Here is a 17,259-nt window from a genome sequence, read left to right as displayed (position 1 = left end):
TTAGCATTGCCGCCTCACAGCAAGAGGATCTCCGGTTCGATCCTCGGCTGGGGTGCCTTCTGTGCGGAGTCTGCATGTCCTCCCTGTGGTCGCGTGGGTTTCCTCCGGGTGCTCCGGTTTCCTCCCACATCCCAAAGACATGCTGCAGGTGGATTGGACACTCTAAATTGGCCCTAGGTGTGCGTGTGAGTGTGCCTTCTGTGGAAGGTTGGGCGCCGGGCTGGCAACTCGACACCGTAAAACTCCACTGCCATTCAATGTGCGGACAAGGCGATCCGCTGTGGCGACCCCTAACCGGGAAAAAGCCGAAAGAAGAAGAAGAAGATGAGACTTGTGATTATTACATGTTCAATGATAACACCAATACTATAGATCATATAACTGTGACAATAAAGCCGACTCTGGAACATATAACAATTTTTGGAGTGTATAGACCACCAAAGTCAAGTGCTGATGACCTAGAGGAATTCATACATTTCTTGCATGAAACACAGGAGGTAAGAATAATAGTGGCTGGGGACTTAAATTTGCCAAAAACAGGCTTAAATAATATTGATTCAAAAACGTTAGTAAGTAAATTGTTCATAACGTATGCTCAGGAATAACAATTGCTTCAGATTGTAAAAAAATCTACCATGGAACGAAACATACTAGACATTGTTTGTGCTCCTAAAGAAATTATGTGATCATGGAGTTATAAAGGTTAATTTGTTGCTTGATAATTCTGCCAAACTGAAATCTAAACCAATGCATAGAAGATCAATTACAGATTATATGGAAACAAAGCAGTCACTATGTAAAACTAATTTTAGTGATGTGTTCATTGGAAAGCCTGCAGAAGGAATGTGGAAAGTTTTCAAAGCAAAATTGTTTGAGCGCAAAACAAAATGTTTAACATGGGGATCTAGACATACAAAGTCAGGGGGATATATTTCCCTAAAAACAAGATACCTGATTAACGTAAAAGACCAAAATATAAGAAATGGAAAACAGGTTAAACTACAACTTTGCCAACTGAAGTAAACAAGCTGGACAAAATTAATAGGAATAGTGTGAGACAAGATCAAGAAAATTTGGAAGAAATTTTATATAAAGATATTGATTATAATAGGAAACCATTTTATATATACATAAGATGTGGAAGGAGTAAAGATATACAAACTGATAAACTGTGTTAGATTCTAAAATTTATTCTCATACACAACAGATTATAAATATATTTACAAAATCTTATGCAAAACAATTTGGCTCCACAAAAGGGAGTGATAAGGCACCCTAGTGACATCCAGCTGACCTCAGATATTGGAATCAAATTAGATTAAATTGAAAAAGAACTGTGCAAGCTGGATCCATACAAAGTGCAGGAAGGAGACAGAATTACTAAAAATGACCTGAGAATACCACAGTAAGAATTTATAGTGCCATTATATGTATTATTTACTAAGTCATATAAATATGGGGAGATTCCTCAAAATTGAAGACCTGTGCTTATTAAACCTGTCTCTAAGGGAAAGGGGAATAGGACAAACCCAGAGTCACATAGACCCTTCAGTCTCCTTTCATGTTGTGGAAAAAATAATGGAGGAGATAATATTGGATAAGTTATTGTCAGAATTGGAAAGATTAGGACTTGAAACCATATATTAGCATGTATATGTTTAAAATAGATCTATTACCATCTGTAACACAATGTTCTATAACAATATAATAACAGCCATCAATTAAAAACTATTCTGCGATGTAATTTATATAGATTTAACTTCAGCATTTGACAGAGTCATACACAAAACATTGATCAATTAAATTAAAACAACTAGGTATTGATTTATTCTTAATAAGTTGGATAGCTGCATGGCATACAAATAGGATATGGCAGGTATCATACAGCAACTGGACAGGTGGAATTCTTGGTTCCAGTCAGGGTGTCCCACAGGCCTCTGTCCTAGGCCCATACTTGTTTAGATTGTATCTTTCAAGCCTAACTTTTGCCATCTGAGATGTTTTACATTCTGTATGCAGATGACTTGAAATTGGGTAAACTGATTACATGTGTTACAGATAGGGCATGTCTGCAAAAGAACTTGACTAAACTGACCATTTGGGCACAGGAGAATAATATGCTGATAACTACATCAAAAACTAAGCGTATGAGATTTGGGAGGCATAAACTGAAAGGTGAATATTTAATACAGCAAACAGTGACTGAAACTGTAGATTCATTGAAGGGCATGGGTGTATGAGTAGACCCAGCTTTGAGTTTTTCTAATCATGTCAACCCATTGGTTATAGAACTGTACATTATATAAAAAGATTTATAAAGTCCAGGAAACCAGAAATTATGAAGTCATTGTTAATTACATGAAACCCAAACTTGAGTATAAAATAACAATATGGAAACCTTATAAGAAAACAAGCACGAGTAAACTGGAAAGAGTACAGTAGAAATATACCAAAGGCATCCATGGATATGAAAATTTAAGTTATTATGAAAGACCAAAATATCTGAACTTGTACAGTGTCTGATATAGATATTTAAGAGGAAATCTTATTCAGTTATATAGGGCATTTAGAGACAACTACCTGTTGGAATGCTTGGAGCTATCAAAAAGTACTAGAGATTCATCAGACAACCTATGTAAAAGATTTTATAGGAATGATAAGTGTACTAAGTAGTTCTCTGAGAGAGGAGCTGATGCATGCAACAGACTATCAAATTGCATTAAAGTAAGTACTAGTTTCGATATTTTTAGGAACACCCTGAACACTTATTATGGGAACAACTCTTTTGGTATATTGGCAGGCTAAAAGGGCATTAATACCCATGCTTGAAATATTTGTATGTATGTTGTTGTGTCTTTTGACTTTTCCCGGGTAGGGGTCGCCACAGCAAAACTCTGGTCCGCTAATGATTGGCAGTTGATTTTTACATGCCGAGTTGCCAGCCCTGACGCACAACCTTCAACGAAGGTATGCCCATTCACGCATGTCTCCACGCAGAAGATGCTCTAGCTGAGAATCGAACCGGACAGTGACTTTCTGTGAGGCGACAACGCTACCGCAGCACCACCACCGCGGATAATGTATGTAATTTACCTGCCAGTAGACAACCACAACTGAAAAGGTGAAACAGCAAACTAGTCTCCTTGGGTCACAGATGGAAAAATAAATACAGCAAAAATGTTCTCTTTGGGTCAAGAGCATGGCGAAGAGGATGAAAAAAAGCAAAGAACAGCAGGCACACTAGCAAAACAATACAAACTAGCACAGACAAGGGACTGATCAGTGACTTGGAACACAAGACGATGAAACTGGAAATAAATGATAACCTTGAGTTCCTCTGCAATGCAAACTTGCAAACTGAGAAACAGCAGCAAATATACTTGGAAATGACAGAGGGCAAATATTGGCTGCTTCTTTATTTAAATGAATTAAGCAGTCCATCGTTACACCTGCAGCCATTAGCAAAATTATACATGCACATCACAGTTCAACTAGGCAGTTCCAGGGCTTTGATATGTTTTTTAATGGTAACCCCTTCAATCGTCCAGGTAAAACCAGGTAGCTCAAACACTTACTGACTGGTACCCCACCCTGTCCTGCAAGCAGCAAACCTATCTAAAGCAAACGACAGCAAGTAGGAAGCAGAGCCTGGCATTTTCAAGAGAGGAATAGCCATCTCCTTGAAATAATGTGCATGTTATTCACAGCACATTTAAAAAAAAATGAAGCTTGCAACTTATGAGGTCATTTGTTTTTGATCTAGTAACATCATGACCACTTCCAATGGCTATACCAAGTTTGTCTACTTTTTAACCATCTCAGAGTGATTTGAGACGGGATACATCACATCGTAACTGAGGGTTGGTCTGGCCATTATCACACCACAGCCATACTTTATTGTCATTCCCAATTCTATGAGTACTTTATTTTGTTAGAATGAGAGTCAGTTTTGTGTGACACGTTTTTGTTTTTTTTTGTATTTTCACTTCCAGAAGAGTTCCCATGCATAATGTGACTTCTTTTTTCCACTCTGGGTTGTAATATATCACATGCCACTGAAGCAATATTGTCATTCCCTGTGTGCTTTTTCTGCTACCACTGTAAGTAAAGAACAGAAGCATATATTATACAGATGGTATGCATTACTCTTCACATATGTTACTAGGCACTGGTATACCCACTCTTGTCCATAATTGTAGAAATAATTTTATTTAGGTGAAGAATGTATTACCGTATTATGCGTGTCTTATTTGTATGCTATTGAAAGTAGTTTTTTTTCAAGTAACAGTGTGTCTAGTTTAGGCTTACCCTTTTATCTTAAGTGCATGGAAATACTAAACTAAGTTACAAAAGTCACACCCCATAGCAGCATTCTTCGTCTCATGCAACAATCATCCACACACACCCTGCACAAAGTGACCCATATACAGATGCAGAAGTATTCCTACTCTCTTTTTGTGTCCAGTCACAGAAAAGATGTATGAAGAAAGAAAGCCTACATCACAGAGCCAGACACACAAAATGTATCATATTGTACTAAGGCTGTTACCTGTTACCCTCAAAGTGCTGCTTGAATATAACACCCCACAGCACGAAGAAGGAGCAAGGCAACTTTTACATTTATTGGGTATATTACTGTTGGATAAACCAAAAATATTGCTATTGTAACCACTGTAATTGAAACTGGATTGTTGAGAAACCCTCCCTGAAATCTGCTGTTTTGTTGTGATCTCATTCCTTTACTCTGAAACTGCTTTTCTGTGTTTATTTTTTAATTTTTTTTAAGTTTTGCTGTATTTTTCTATGGATTTCTTGTTTCTGCTGTTTTTATTGCCTTGAATTATTATTATGGGATTATAGGTGGTTACTATGCTAATGACCCTAGGGCCCTTACAAGCCTAGCCAAGTTTTACCCCTATTTCCACGATCAGTACCTACCACACCCTGTCCAAGAGGGACATGGGTGGAACCCCTGGGGTGAACTTACAGTTACCCATCCAATCATCCAGATTGCATTTGAAGAGAGCTAGTGAGGTGCTCTGCTTGACATGAAGCAGGAGTCTGTTCCAAAGATGTGGTAACCTCTGGGGGAGAAATATGTTCCTCCAACAGGTTCTATCAGTGTCACATACCAGGTTAAGGCCATTAGAGTGCGTAACCTGTGTACCATTTGACTTACAGATATGCAGCATTTCCAATAAAGCAGGGCAAAGATTACCTTATGTGCAAGGTAGAGACTGCCTCTGAGCAGTCTGCATGAAACAGAATAAAGTGACAGCGATTTCAGATGATCCTCATATGACAGATGCTGAAGACCTTGAATTTTCCTTGTGAAAAACCTTTGTGGTCTCTCCAATTGCTGCATGTGCTTGAAAAGATACATACCAAAAGGGGCATTGCACTCGATTATTTTCCTGATGAGGGAAGAGTACAGGGAGGATATAACTTCTTTTTTTTTTTTTTTTTTGGAGGCAATGTCCTTACTTATGAAATGAGCAATATAGAATGCCCTTCTTACCACTATGGAGACATGGTGATCAAAGTAAGGTTGCTGTCAACCTGTGTGCTCAGGTCTCTCACCACTGAGTGCATCCTTAGGGTATTGTTATTGATGTGGTAGTTAGCAGGAACATCACCCTTACTGAAAGGGATGATAATATATTTTTTGTATTGAGTTTAAGGCCAAGACTTTGGCACCAGTCATTTGTTTGTGTAAGACCCTCTTGTAGGATGTTGCTATGGATTGGAGATTCAATGACACTCCCAGTTTGCAGTCATCAGCAGATTTGTCAGTCACAGACCTTTAGTTTTAGCTTGCAGTTCGGAGAAATAGTTTCCAAACAGTAGAGGTCCCAGGACTGATCCCTGTGGAACACCACTGGTTACAGGTCTGATGTTGGAGGTGGATTCCCCTATTTTGACTATATGGGTTCTATCATTGAGCCAGTTAGTGACTCATCTAATGATATACAGGTTGGTACCTAATTGGGTGAGTTTGTCAATTATGACTGACTGGGGAATAGTGGGGGATAGTGTCAAAAGCCTTGGCCAAGTCTAGGTAGATTGTATGCACAGATTTCCCCTCATCAAGGGCCTTGGTGACTGTCTTGAAGAAGTCCACCAGGTTTAACAGGCATGATCTCCCTTTGACAAATCCAAATTGAGTAGGGTCAAGTGTTTGGAGGTTACCAATGTCTTTGCTGATAAGGTTCATGATGATTCTCTCCATGGCCTGGCAGATGAGGCTAGTGAGGCTAATAGGGCTATAGTCCCTGGGGTCAGTGGAAGCACCATCTTTTTGTAAGAGGATAACGGTGGCCTTTTCCCATTCAGCTGGGACAAAGCTGGTGCTTAGACTATGACTGAAAAGAGTACCCAATGGCATTGCTAATTCTTGTTTGGGCCCATGTAGGATGCAGCCTGGGATGTTATCAGGTCCCATGGATGCTGTGTTTTTGACCTTAGAGATGGAGTTCATGATCTTCTCTTTAGAGATACAAGGTAGTGGACATTAGTAGGGATGTCTTGGGGTAAGTGTGGCAGGGAAAGGGGAGTTAAGTTTTCACAGAACCAGTCGGCTAACAGGTTATCATTGTCCACAGGCTTGGTGCATGTGGTACCATTAACTACCAGTTTGACACAGATCTGAGCCTTTCCTTTCAGGTTACGGATGTAACTAAAGAACGCCTTATGGTTGTCCTTAGTTGAGGAAGCTAATTTGGATTGTTAGGTAGCTTTGGAGGACTTCGCATGGAGTCTTATTTGCTTGTTTAAGATGAGTTGAGAGTGTTTTCAGTTTGGGGTTCGCTCCCTCTTATTCTTAGACAGCAATTTCTTCCTGTTATTGGCAGTTGTCCACCAGGCAGGTTTGCTCTTCCTTGATGAGCTTGTTTTGGTCCTATCAGGTGCAGCCACATCAATGTAGTTGTTCAGGTGTTTGTATAAAGCATTTGTGTAGAAGTCGGCATAGTTGCCAGCTTCATCTGAGGGAGGAGATGCAGTGAAGGTATTTATCCCATTCTGTAAGAGGTTGTAATCTGCTTTGGAGAAGTTTTTTAGTTTAGTTTGTGCTACAGGGGGATCAGGTGTTACAGTATCTTTGAATGAGACTGATTTGTGGTCAGATCTCACCAGGGAAGACCTCACAATGGGGGTGCTACTTTGGTCCCCCATATTGGTACGCACCAGATCCAGGATGTTGGAACCTCTTTTGGGGGTGCCAACTAGCTCATCCAGGGCATTGGAGTTATTGAAGTCAAGGAACCTTTGGGCAAGTGAGTTTCTGCACGAGTAATTTCCCCAGTCAATGGATGGGTAGTTAAAGTTGCCCAAAACCATGGTGTTTGGATGTATCTTGATAGACTCCAGTAGATCCAAATAGGCAGAGTGGATGTCATTTTTCACGGAGGGGGTCCTGTAGCTGGCAATGACTTAAACAGGTGTCGTACCAGCAGTTAACTGCTCCTGAAGTATCACCAAGGAATCATGCTGTCTAACCAATCTGGAAGTGTGCTTATCTGTAATGAATATTGATACACCACCTCCTTTAGTTTTCATGCCTTCACTTTGTGGTCTGAACATGTGGAAGGAGGTGTAGCTTGATATGGCTGGGGTGCTGTCCACAGCCTAGAACCAGGTCTCTGTGACTCACAAATGTCTATGTCTTCCAAGGTGAGGACTGCTTCCTAGCGTTTGGCAACAAAACCTTGAGGGTGATCTTAGATCGAGTTCTTACTTTGGGAATTTTGTCCTTGAGATACTGCCTAAAAATACACTATGGGGGTAGCAAGAGCCTTGGCCAGTAGCCGAAATACCAGGAGTGACAGATGAAGACCAACTCTGGCAAAGCATCGAGGTCTGTCGATCATGTCATCATGGGCTGACAGATAATGTATTCTCTTGGAATGACACCAGAAACTAAGCCAGTTATTAAAGTCAATCATTTTTTTTTTGTATTGAAGCATCGTCCTTCGTGAAGGTAACATGCTGCTTAAGGCTGGGGTCATACCAGCCTGAGACACATAGTCTGAGAGTTCAGTCATGTTTCTCTTCATATAGCAAGAGAGGTACATCTCAAGTCATTCACACCAACATGGACTATGGCAGAGTTATAACAGTACCTGGTGTTGAGAGACTTGAGTGCATCTGTGATATGGCAGATCCTGGCACCTGACAGACTGTTGACTGTGACCATCTCCTTATCCACAGTGACATCTGTGTGTCTCACAATGGAATCACTTATGACTATGATTATATTTCAAATAAAGATGCAATTCTCTTTGCAGTTCTTCATAATGAATCACTATAATTTTAGAGCTGGAACAGATTTTTGTATGGAACAATATTTTTCCCCATTCACCAAAGTTGTTTGTTTATGGAATTAGTATATGTAATTCACATGGCAGTACAGGGCAGCATGCAACATCTGAACTTTTTTTTTTGGATTTCTCTGTTTTTAGGGTATGATTTTAGTGGTTTCTTTTAGAGTACATGCCTTCAAGTGTCATGCATTCTAGTAGTAAGTGTGGGATGTACACTCTGCTATGTGGAAGAAGACTGACACATCATGTGGTGTAACAGAAAGTAAAGAAATTGTAATACTGGTCTGAATGTATGCAGAATGAGGTATGGCATTCAGATTTTATGAAATCCTCTGTCTGTTGCAGTATACTAGGACAGCAGTTGCATTCCACACATTCTAGAACTTAGTTTGCTGAGCTGCCAACCCCCAAGGCACACCAGAATGCATTGGTTCATGGCCTGTTTAACATTTAGTGCTGGACAGCAAATTGCTGAGTCCTTTTTCAGTCTGCTTACTGTACATAATGTACCATGTTAGGCCAGCATTCTGTTACTCTGCAGCTTATAGTATCAGTGACATAAAATCTATGAATACATATTGCTACACCATGCATCTATCCAGTAATGTGGTGTGCTGTAGCAGACATGGTGTCATACAGTGTCTTGCAATGCCATTGTGTAGTTAGCAATTACATTATCTTGTGACAGGCTTACACATTGACACCTCTGGGGTGACATCATGCATCCTGTGTACATCCTCTAATGTCAGTCTCATTATCTGTGTTGTCATAAAAGCTGGTATGTGTCCTCTTGTTGCATGTCTGTGCTAAACATGGTTTCTCCAGGCTAGGTGATGCATGAGTAAACGGAACCTTTCTTGCTCTTCTCCCACATCTTGTATAGGAGGTATTGGTGTTGGTCGCCAGTGATGTCATGCTCTTTCCCACCTGCCTGCCTACAGTGATGTCATGCTGTTTCCAACCTGCCTGCCTACAGTGATGTCATGCTGTTTCCAACCTGCCTGCCTACAGTGATGTCATGCTGTTTCCAACCTGCCTGCCTACAGCTCAGTTTAATGTGTTGGTGGCAGTGATTTGCAGTCCTTTAAATGTCCTTTCCTGTAAACTATGCCTGCTGACTCGCAACACAGTATGAGGTGGTACGCTGTGAGATACTCAGTACACCATTGCTGGGAATTTCTTGCATATCCAAATGTAACATATTAAGTGTGTACTGAGAGCAGTGTGATCTTGACTTCCACAGTGGTGCAGCGGTAGTGTTGTTGCCTCACAGCAAGAGGTTCTCCTGTTCGATTCTCAGCTGGAATGCGGGGAGTGCCTTCTGTGTGGAGTCTGCATGTCCTCCTCGCGGTTGGGTGGGCGTTCGAAAGACATGTGTAAATGGGCGTGCCTTAGTTGAAGGTTGAATGTCGAGCTGGCACCTCGGTGTTCGTGAAAATCTACTGCCAATCATTAGCGGACCGGAGTTCCGCTGTGGCGACCCCTAACTGGGAAAAGCCGAAAGACAACAACAACTGATAGCAGTGTGATCCTGTCTTTACATCATATCTCTGTTCCTCCAGTGGTAGAAACAAGCTATGCAGAGACTCTTGTATACAGTATATAGATTGTGACTATGAATTCTGCTGATTGATTCCTTACTCAATGAAGACTTAACTCAGAAAGAAATAGACGATAATTTTTCTATTTGCAGCAAATGGAAGAAGGTAGATTTTATAGTTTGAAAACTGAATCTAAGGCAAGCATGTAAAGAAAATAAACAACTTTTTAGAATTTTTTGTACTACCTTTTACATTTCTTTCTTGTTTTATATTGCCTTTTGCAATATAAAATACTGATTTGCTTTGTTTTATGTTTAGTGACTGGTGTTTTGTAACTGAACATTATATATTTACAGTTCATTACTGTACATTAGATTATATTATTAAATACATATGTTTGTGAAAAAATTCTGTTATGAGTGTTATCATTCTTTGCTGTAATTTTTATAATTTCTTATCTTATGTCCATAAAGATTGTTTTATTCCCTTTCATTTAAGAAGTAATTTACTGCCTGAGTGGCAATTTGAATACCTAGGGTTTCATTATGTTGGCAGCTTACTCTATCCACATCTTAATTATTATCGCACTAATTTACAAATATTCTAGTTAGCTGTTACAGCATTAGTTTTGTTTTGTAGAATGGTGGAAGTACTTGGTTGTAACTGCAGTACAGATCAAGCTTTACTTTCATGTAGTTCTCATACTTTCTAGATTCTATATCCCTTGCTATTATAAGGCACATGAAATATTTCATTGCAAGATTACCTTAACAAACTGTTTTAACTGGGCTGTCAAAATTCAGTGCTCTGTCTTCCTACTAAATATCATAAATATTCTTTCACATAAAACAATGTAAAGTAATGAAGCTTTCTCATTGTCTTATTTAATGCAGTTAATTGTAACTGGTCCCATAAAGATTGTATCATAAAATATATAGATCATGATGTCTGTAAACCTGTGTGCTTAATATAGGGTAATGTAGGGCAGAGTAGGAAACAAGTCTGGATGTCATAGGCAGAATTACTCAGCATTTTATAACAGACACATTTTATTACCTCTTGTAATGTCAATAGGACATATAACATGTAAATTCATGCCATTGTAGATTTCTGCATAAATATGATGCCTTTCTGTGCCATAAACGTTGAACACATATAATGGGTAATATTTGAACAAATGACATACCTACATGAAGCAAAGTCAGATATGTTGACAGTTTGAAGTTCAACTGCATTTAAAATTCCAAAGAACATCATACTGACTTGGGCTGATGAAACATTGTGTGTGAGTGTGTGTGTGTGTGTGTGTGTGTGTGTGTGTGTGTGTGTGTGTGTGTGTGTGTGTGTGTGTGTGTGTATCAGAGCTGGCATGCCTGAATTTGTTGCTATTCACACACAGACTGCCACACATGGAACAATGGCAGTCTGAAAGCACAGTAAAACTATTGCAGTCACAAGTAAAACCCTGCACTGCAAATATTTCCCCCACATTTCCGTAAGTTCCAAATAGATGAATCTTAAACTAAATAAAGAAAATGGTGGAAGTTTTAGCTCCTTGCAATATATCTCTAAAAGTAGCAAGCTCCCATCATACTCCTGCATTGGGAACATCATCCCCCCATAATGTGTATATGTTAACTCTCTTGTTGCATAACCATAGAGAAAAGAGAAAAGACCACACAAAAAATTATTGCTAGTGTGAAATAGAAACTGCACTGGCAAGATCTTTCCATAAGAAACGCTAATCACCAAGTCAGGCTAGATGAAATATAAAGTTGGAAAGCTCGTTCACTTAAAGCTTGATGAGAAGTAGAGTGATGAGAAGTAAGGTGATGAGAAGTAAGGTGATGAGAAGCAGGGTGATGAGAAGTAGTATGATGAGAAGTAGTATGATGAGAAGTAGTATGATGAGAAGTAGGGTGATGAGAAGTAGGGTAATGAGAAGTAAGGTGATGAGAAGTAGTGTGATGAGACGGGTAATGGGAAGTAGGGTGATGAGAAGTAAGGTGATGAGAAGCAGGGTGATGAGAAGTAGTATGATGAGAAGTAGGGTGATGGGAAGTAAGGTGATGAGAAGTAGGGTGATGGGAAGTAAGGTGATGAGAAGCAGGGTGATGAGAAGTAGTATGATGAGAAGTAGTATGATGAGAAGTAGGGTGATGGGAAGTAAGGTGATGAGAAGCAGGGTGATGAGAAGTAGTATGATGAGAAGTAGTATGATGAGAAGTAGGGTGATGGGAAGTAAGGTGATGAGAAGTAGTGTGATGAGACGGCGGGTAATGGGAAGTAGGGTGATGAGAAGTAGGGTGATGAGAAGGAAGGTGATGAGAAGGAAGGTGATGAGAAGTAGGGTGATGGGAAGTAGGGTGATGGGTAGTAAGGTGATGGGAAGTAGGATGATGGGAAGTAAGGTGATGAGAAGTAGGGTGATGAGAAGTAAGGTGATGAGAAGTAAGGTGATGAGAAGTAGGATGATGGGAAGTAGGATGATGGGAAGTAAGGTGATGAGAAATAGGATGATGAGAAGTAAGGTGATGAGAAGTAGGGTGATGGGAAGTAGGGTGATGAGAAGTAAGGTGATGAGAAGTACGGTGATGGGAAGTAGGGTGATGGGAAGTAGGATGATGGGAAGTAGGGTAATGAGAAGTAGGGTAATGAGAAGTAGGGTGATGGGAAGTAGGATGATGGGAAGTAAGGTGATGGGAAGTAAGGTGATGGGAAGTAAGGTGATGGGAAGTAGAGTGATGAGAAGTAAGGTGATGAGAAGTAGGGTAATGAGAAGTAAGGTGATGAGAAGTAGGGTGATGAGAAGTAAGGTGATGAGAAGTAGGGTGATGAGAAGTAAGGTGATGAGAAGCAGGGTAATGAGAAGTAGGGTGATGAGAAGTAGGGTAATGAGAAGTAGGGTGATGAGAAGGAAGGTGATGAGAAGTAAGGTGATGAGAAGTAGGGTAATGAGAAGTAGGGTGATGAGAAGTAGGGTGATGAGAAGTAGGGTAATGAGAAGTAGGGTGATGAGAAGTAGGGTGATGAGAAGGAAGGTGATGAGAAGTAAGGTGATGAGAAGTAGGGTAATGAGAAGTAGGGTGATGAGAAGTAGTGTGATGAGACGTTGGGTAATGGGAAGTAGGGTGATGAGAAGTAGGGTGATGAGAAGTAGGGTGATGAGAAGGAAGGTGATGAGAAGTAGGGTAATGAGAAGTAGGGTAATGAGAAGTAGGGTGATGAGAAGTAGGGTGATGAGAAGTAGGGTGATGGGAAGTAAGGTGATGAGAAGTAGTATGATGAGAAGTAGAGTGATGGGAAGTAGGGTAATGAGACGTAGTGTGATGAGACGTTGGGTGATGGGAAGTAAGGTGATGGGAAGTAAGGTGATGGGAAGTAAGGTGATGAGAAGTAGGGTGATGAGAAGTAGGGTGATGAGAAGTAGGGTGATGAGAAGGAAGGTGATGAGAAGTAAGGTGATGAGAAGTAAGGTGATGAGAAGTTGGGTGATGAGAAGTAGGGTGATGAGAAGTAGGGTGATGAGAAGTAGGGTGATGAGAAGTAGGGTGATGAGAAGTAAGGTGATGAGAAGTAAGGTGATGAGAAATAGGGTGATGGGAAGTAGGGTGATGAGAAGTAAGGTGATAATTACAGTCTCACACAAAAAGCCTGTCTGTGCCACTCCATAGTCTGAGCCACTAATAAAACTCTAGTCGGGCTTATCCTTCTAGGCCACAGTTCTGGCAAGTTTAGTATTTTAGCTTTGTATTTACAGACATGTAATAATGATACATATAGTGTAAGAGGACTGTGCAATATCTGAACAATGAAAAAATTATTTTCAACATGTTTAATGGTATAAATATATAAAGACATTGCAACACATGGAACAATGGCAGACAATATGTGTGTGCGATGTTTGTGTGTGTGTGTGTGTATATATAATATATATATATATATATATATATATATATATACAGACAGAAAGCGAGAGGGTGGAAATGTGACGCACCATTTAAATAGTTTATACAGGCAATATAGGTGGTATACTATTGCATGGCTTTCCTGAGGATTGCACCAAAATAATGCAAAGAGTTAGATGAGTTTAGTCTTTAAATGAGGCCATATATTAAATATGCTATTTGAAATGTAGTCTGTGAAACTTATTGTACATAATTAATATGTTTGAAATTATATTTTTATATCTATAATTTGTATATAGTTGCTTGTTTTTATCTGAAAATGTGTTAAAAAGTGAGTAGCTTTACAAAGCCCTTTTAAGAGCCCTTCAGTATCCACTCTGTTGTGAAAAATCTATCGTTTGAGGTAGGTCACAACCCTAAATAAATAACTCCACTGTGGAGTATTATCTGTCTCTTCTAAGAGATGCAGGAAGTCAGACAGTAGCATAGCAAAGACAAGACAAAAGTATCAGCAGATACTTTAGTAACTCATACACCTACTCAGACGTTATGACAGTTTAAATAACCACAGCAAACTATTCAGTTAAATCCCTTTCTGGCAGTTTAGTGCAGAGGATTAAAGTACTGAGTTGCTAATGATATTTAGCCTTTTATTTCCAGCTTTTATTCCCTCATTTTCCATTTGTCTGATGTGGCTTTGAGCAGGTCACTAAACCAAACAGTGCTACTGGGCCTGCACTGAATGTTATCTTCAACCCAGATCGAAACCAGTTTAGACAAATAAATTTTTAAGAAATGCATGTAGTTAAAAAGAGCTGAAACCTTTACATTTTGGCTGGCATAAACAAAGTGTGATTGACCATTACTGCGTAAGTCGTAAGTATCCCTACCTAACCTTTATGAAAATGTCTGAGGCATGGAAGTTATGATACATATAGTTGTAAAATATCAGAGAAGATGTATTTCTGTCATGGTCTCCTGATTAGTTAATTAGAGCATGTTTCATATGACTCCTGGTTAGTTATTCAGAGCATGTTTCATGTTTCTGATTTAATTTGTTCTATAAAATCCTATTCTGTCATATTTAATGACAAAGCAGAGCAAACAAAAAATGTTGACCTCTGTCATTTTAAGTGCTACGGTTCCAAAATGTTAAAGAAATGATCTGTCTTCTCATAACCGTGTGTCATTTTTAATGCTAATTACTTTCCATTCCTTGCAGGTGAAACAGATTATGGAAGAGGCTGTGACCAGGAAATTTGTTCATGAAGACAGCAGCCATATTATTTCTTTCTGTGGTAAGTCTCCTGGAGTTACACACATCTGAAGTGCTGCAGCAATCTTTCTGTAATAAAACTTGTGAGTACAGAGTTGTCAGTAAATGTGTCAGGTTGGGCACTGAGTGTAAATTCATGTCGAGCCTTTCTTATCAGTACTGCATTCAGATTATAAGTCTAGGTAGCTCATGGTCTTCACATTAGTGTATAGCCTGATCGTGTTACCTTACAAAATCCAACTTTTTGAATTAATAACATAAACTAATTGCTGCTTTGATGTATTTTTCTTTTTGTGTATCAGCTGGCAGTAGAATGTTGAGCAATTGCCCTTTCTTCCTTTTGGGCAACAATTTAACAGGGATGTGAGTTTCCACTGTGTGATTTCCAGTCTTTTATAAGATCACAGTGATCTGTAGCAGCTTAAGGAACTTCCAGATTTGTCCCTAACTCTGCAGGTTAAAGGTTAAGAGGAATGCCTATGCCCATAAGTAAAAACTGTACATCTGTCCATCACAGAATTGTAAGCACCAGCAAACTACATTTTGGTTGGGGGCACATCTGCAGTAATACTTCTACGTAAGTGTTTGTAACCAGGTTGGTGAATTGGGACACCCATTTCATTCATTAGCTATAGATAGCGCAGAGGTTATTAAATGTTACTTTTAGACAACATTGCTCAGTATGACCTTTTCATAATGCAAGCATATAGTGAATACTGCTCACATTTGTTATTTTTATTTTATGTATTTGAAGTTTGTTTGCCAGGATGGTCCATTGGGCCGAGAAGAGCCCATTTTCAATGGAGTCCGGGGGAGAAAAGCTCCATCAAGACAACATAACATAGTAAAAACATAATAAAAACAAGTTATAGTAATATAATAAAAAGAAGTACAGGTAAAAACATGGTATTTGAAGGTACAATTTAGTAAAATTCTTAAACAAAAGTTATAAAGACTATAAGTGAATATTTACAAATATGCTGTTTCCTACCATTGCATAAAACAGAAGTTAAAAAACATAAGTCGATATTTACAAATACATTTGTCCGTTTGAGGAAATATAACGGTAGGGCAAGGGATACATGGTTTATAGGAGCTTAGGGAAAGATGAGCAGAGTGGGAAAAGTTTGGAGAAGAAGAGAGTAAAGAAGGAGGTGGGGAGGTAGATAGTATGAAGTGGGGTGGAAAAGAAGAGAGGGAGGAGGGAGGGTAAGAAATGAGGTGAGTTACTGAGGAAGTTCATGTAGGATGGGAGCAGGAGCATTCCCAGCGGGATGTTAAGTGTGAGTGAAGCAAGGTTTTAAAGGTAGAGAGACTGCCAGTGGTATGGATAAGAGGTGGCAGGGAGTTCCAGAGGCGTGCTAAAGAGAAGGACAGTAGATGTTTACCTGATGGGTGGGCAGGCTTGTGTAATTCAATTAGATTTTGGGTATTAGTCCTTAAGAGTCTGTTGGGTTGGTGTATTTTAAAGGTGGAGGCAAGGGAGGGGCAAAGAGAGGGGCTGAAGATGAGTTTGTGTGCATGGGTGAGTTGAATGCAGGTAAGATAATTGGGCAGCTCAAGCCAATTTAGTTTATGAAGGGCAGTACAGTGATGGGTGGAGGATCTATCGCCTGTGGCAAACTTGGAAATTTTGTTGTAGCAGGAAGAGAGATTTGTCTTGAGAGAAGATTGTAGGTTAGTAAGGAGTGGGGCACCATATAGGAGAGAGGGGATGAGATATGTGGTAGAGAGAACAAACTTGGTGGAGGGAGTAGGAGTTCGCTGTGGCGACCTAACTGGGAAAAGCGAAGACAACAACAACTGATAGCAGTGTGATCCTGTCTTTACATCATATCTCTGTTCCTCCAGTGGTAGAAACAAGCTATGCAGAGACTCTTGTATACAGTATATAGATTGTGACTATGAATTCTGCTGATTGATTCCTTACTCAATGAAGACTTAACTCAGAAAGAAATAGACGATAATTTTTCTATTTGCAGCAAATGGAAGAAGGTAGATTTTATAGTTTGAAAACTGAATCTAAGGCAAGCATGTAAAGAAAATAAACAACTTTTTAGAATTTTTTGTACTACCTTTTACATTTCTTTCTTGTTTTATATTGCCTTTTGCAATATAAAATACTGATTTGCTTTGTTTTATGTTTAGTGACTGGTGTTTTGTAACTGAACATTATATATTTACAGTTCATTACTGTACATTAGATTATATTA

The 17,259-nt window shown here is 39.4% G+C and overlaps 1 long non-coding RNA gene across 1 annotated transcript in view; it reads left to right on the top strand.

The window, feature by feature from the left end:
• LOC122799437 overlaps positions 1 to 15,062 on the top strand; it is a 571,685-nt gene extending 556,623 nt beyond the window's left edge. The window contains exon 4 of the long non-coding RNA XR_006364471.1: positions 14,993 to 15,062. This is a non-coding gene — a long non-coding RNA (uncharacterized LOC122799437). The remainder of the gene's footprint in view (positions 1 to 14,992) is intronic.
• Positions 15,063 to 17,259: the final 2,197 nt, after the last annotated feature.

This window comes from Protopterus annectens, chromosome 4.part0 (assembly GCF_019279795.1).
Source record: "Protopterus annectens isolate FY-2018-M chromosome 4.part0, PAN1.0, whole genome shotgun sequence".
Classification (NCBI taxonomy): Eukaryota; Metazoa; Chordata; order Ceratodontiformes; family Protopteridae; genus Protopterus; species Protopterus annectens.
This window is presented reverse-complemented; position numbering and strand designations above follow the sequence as displayed.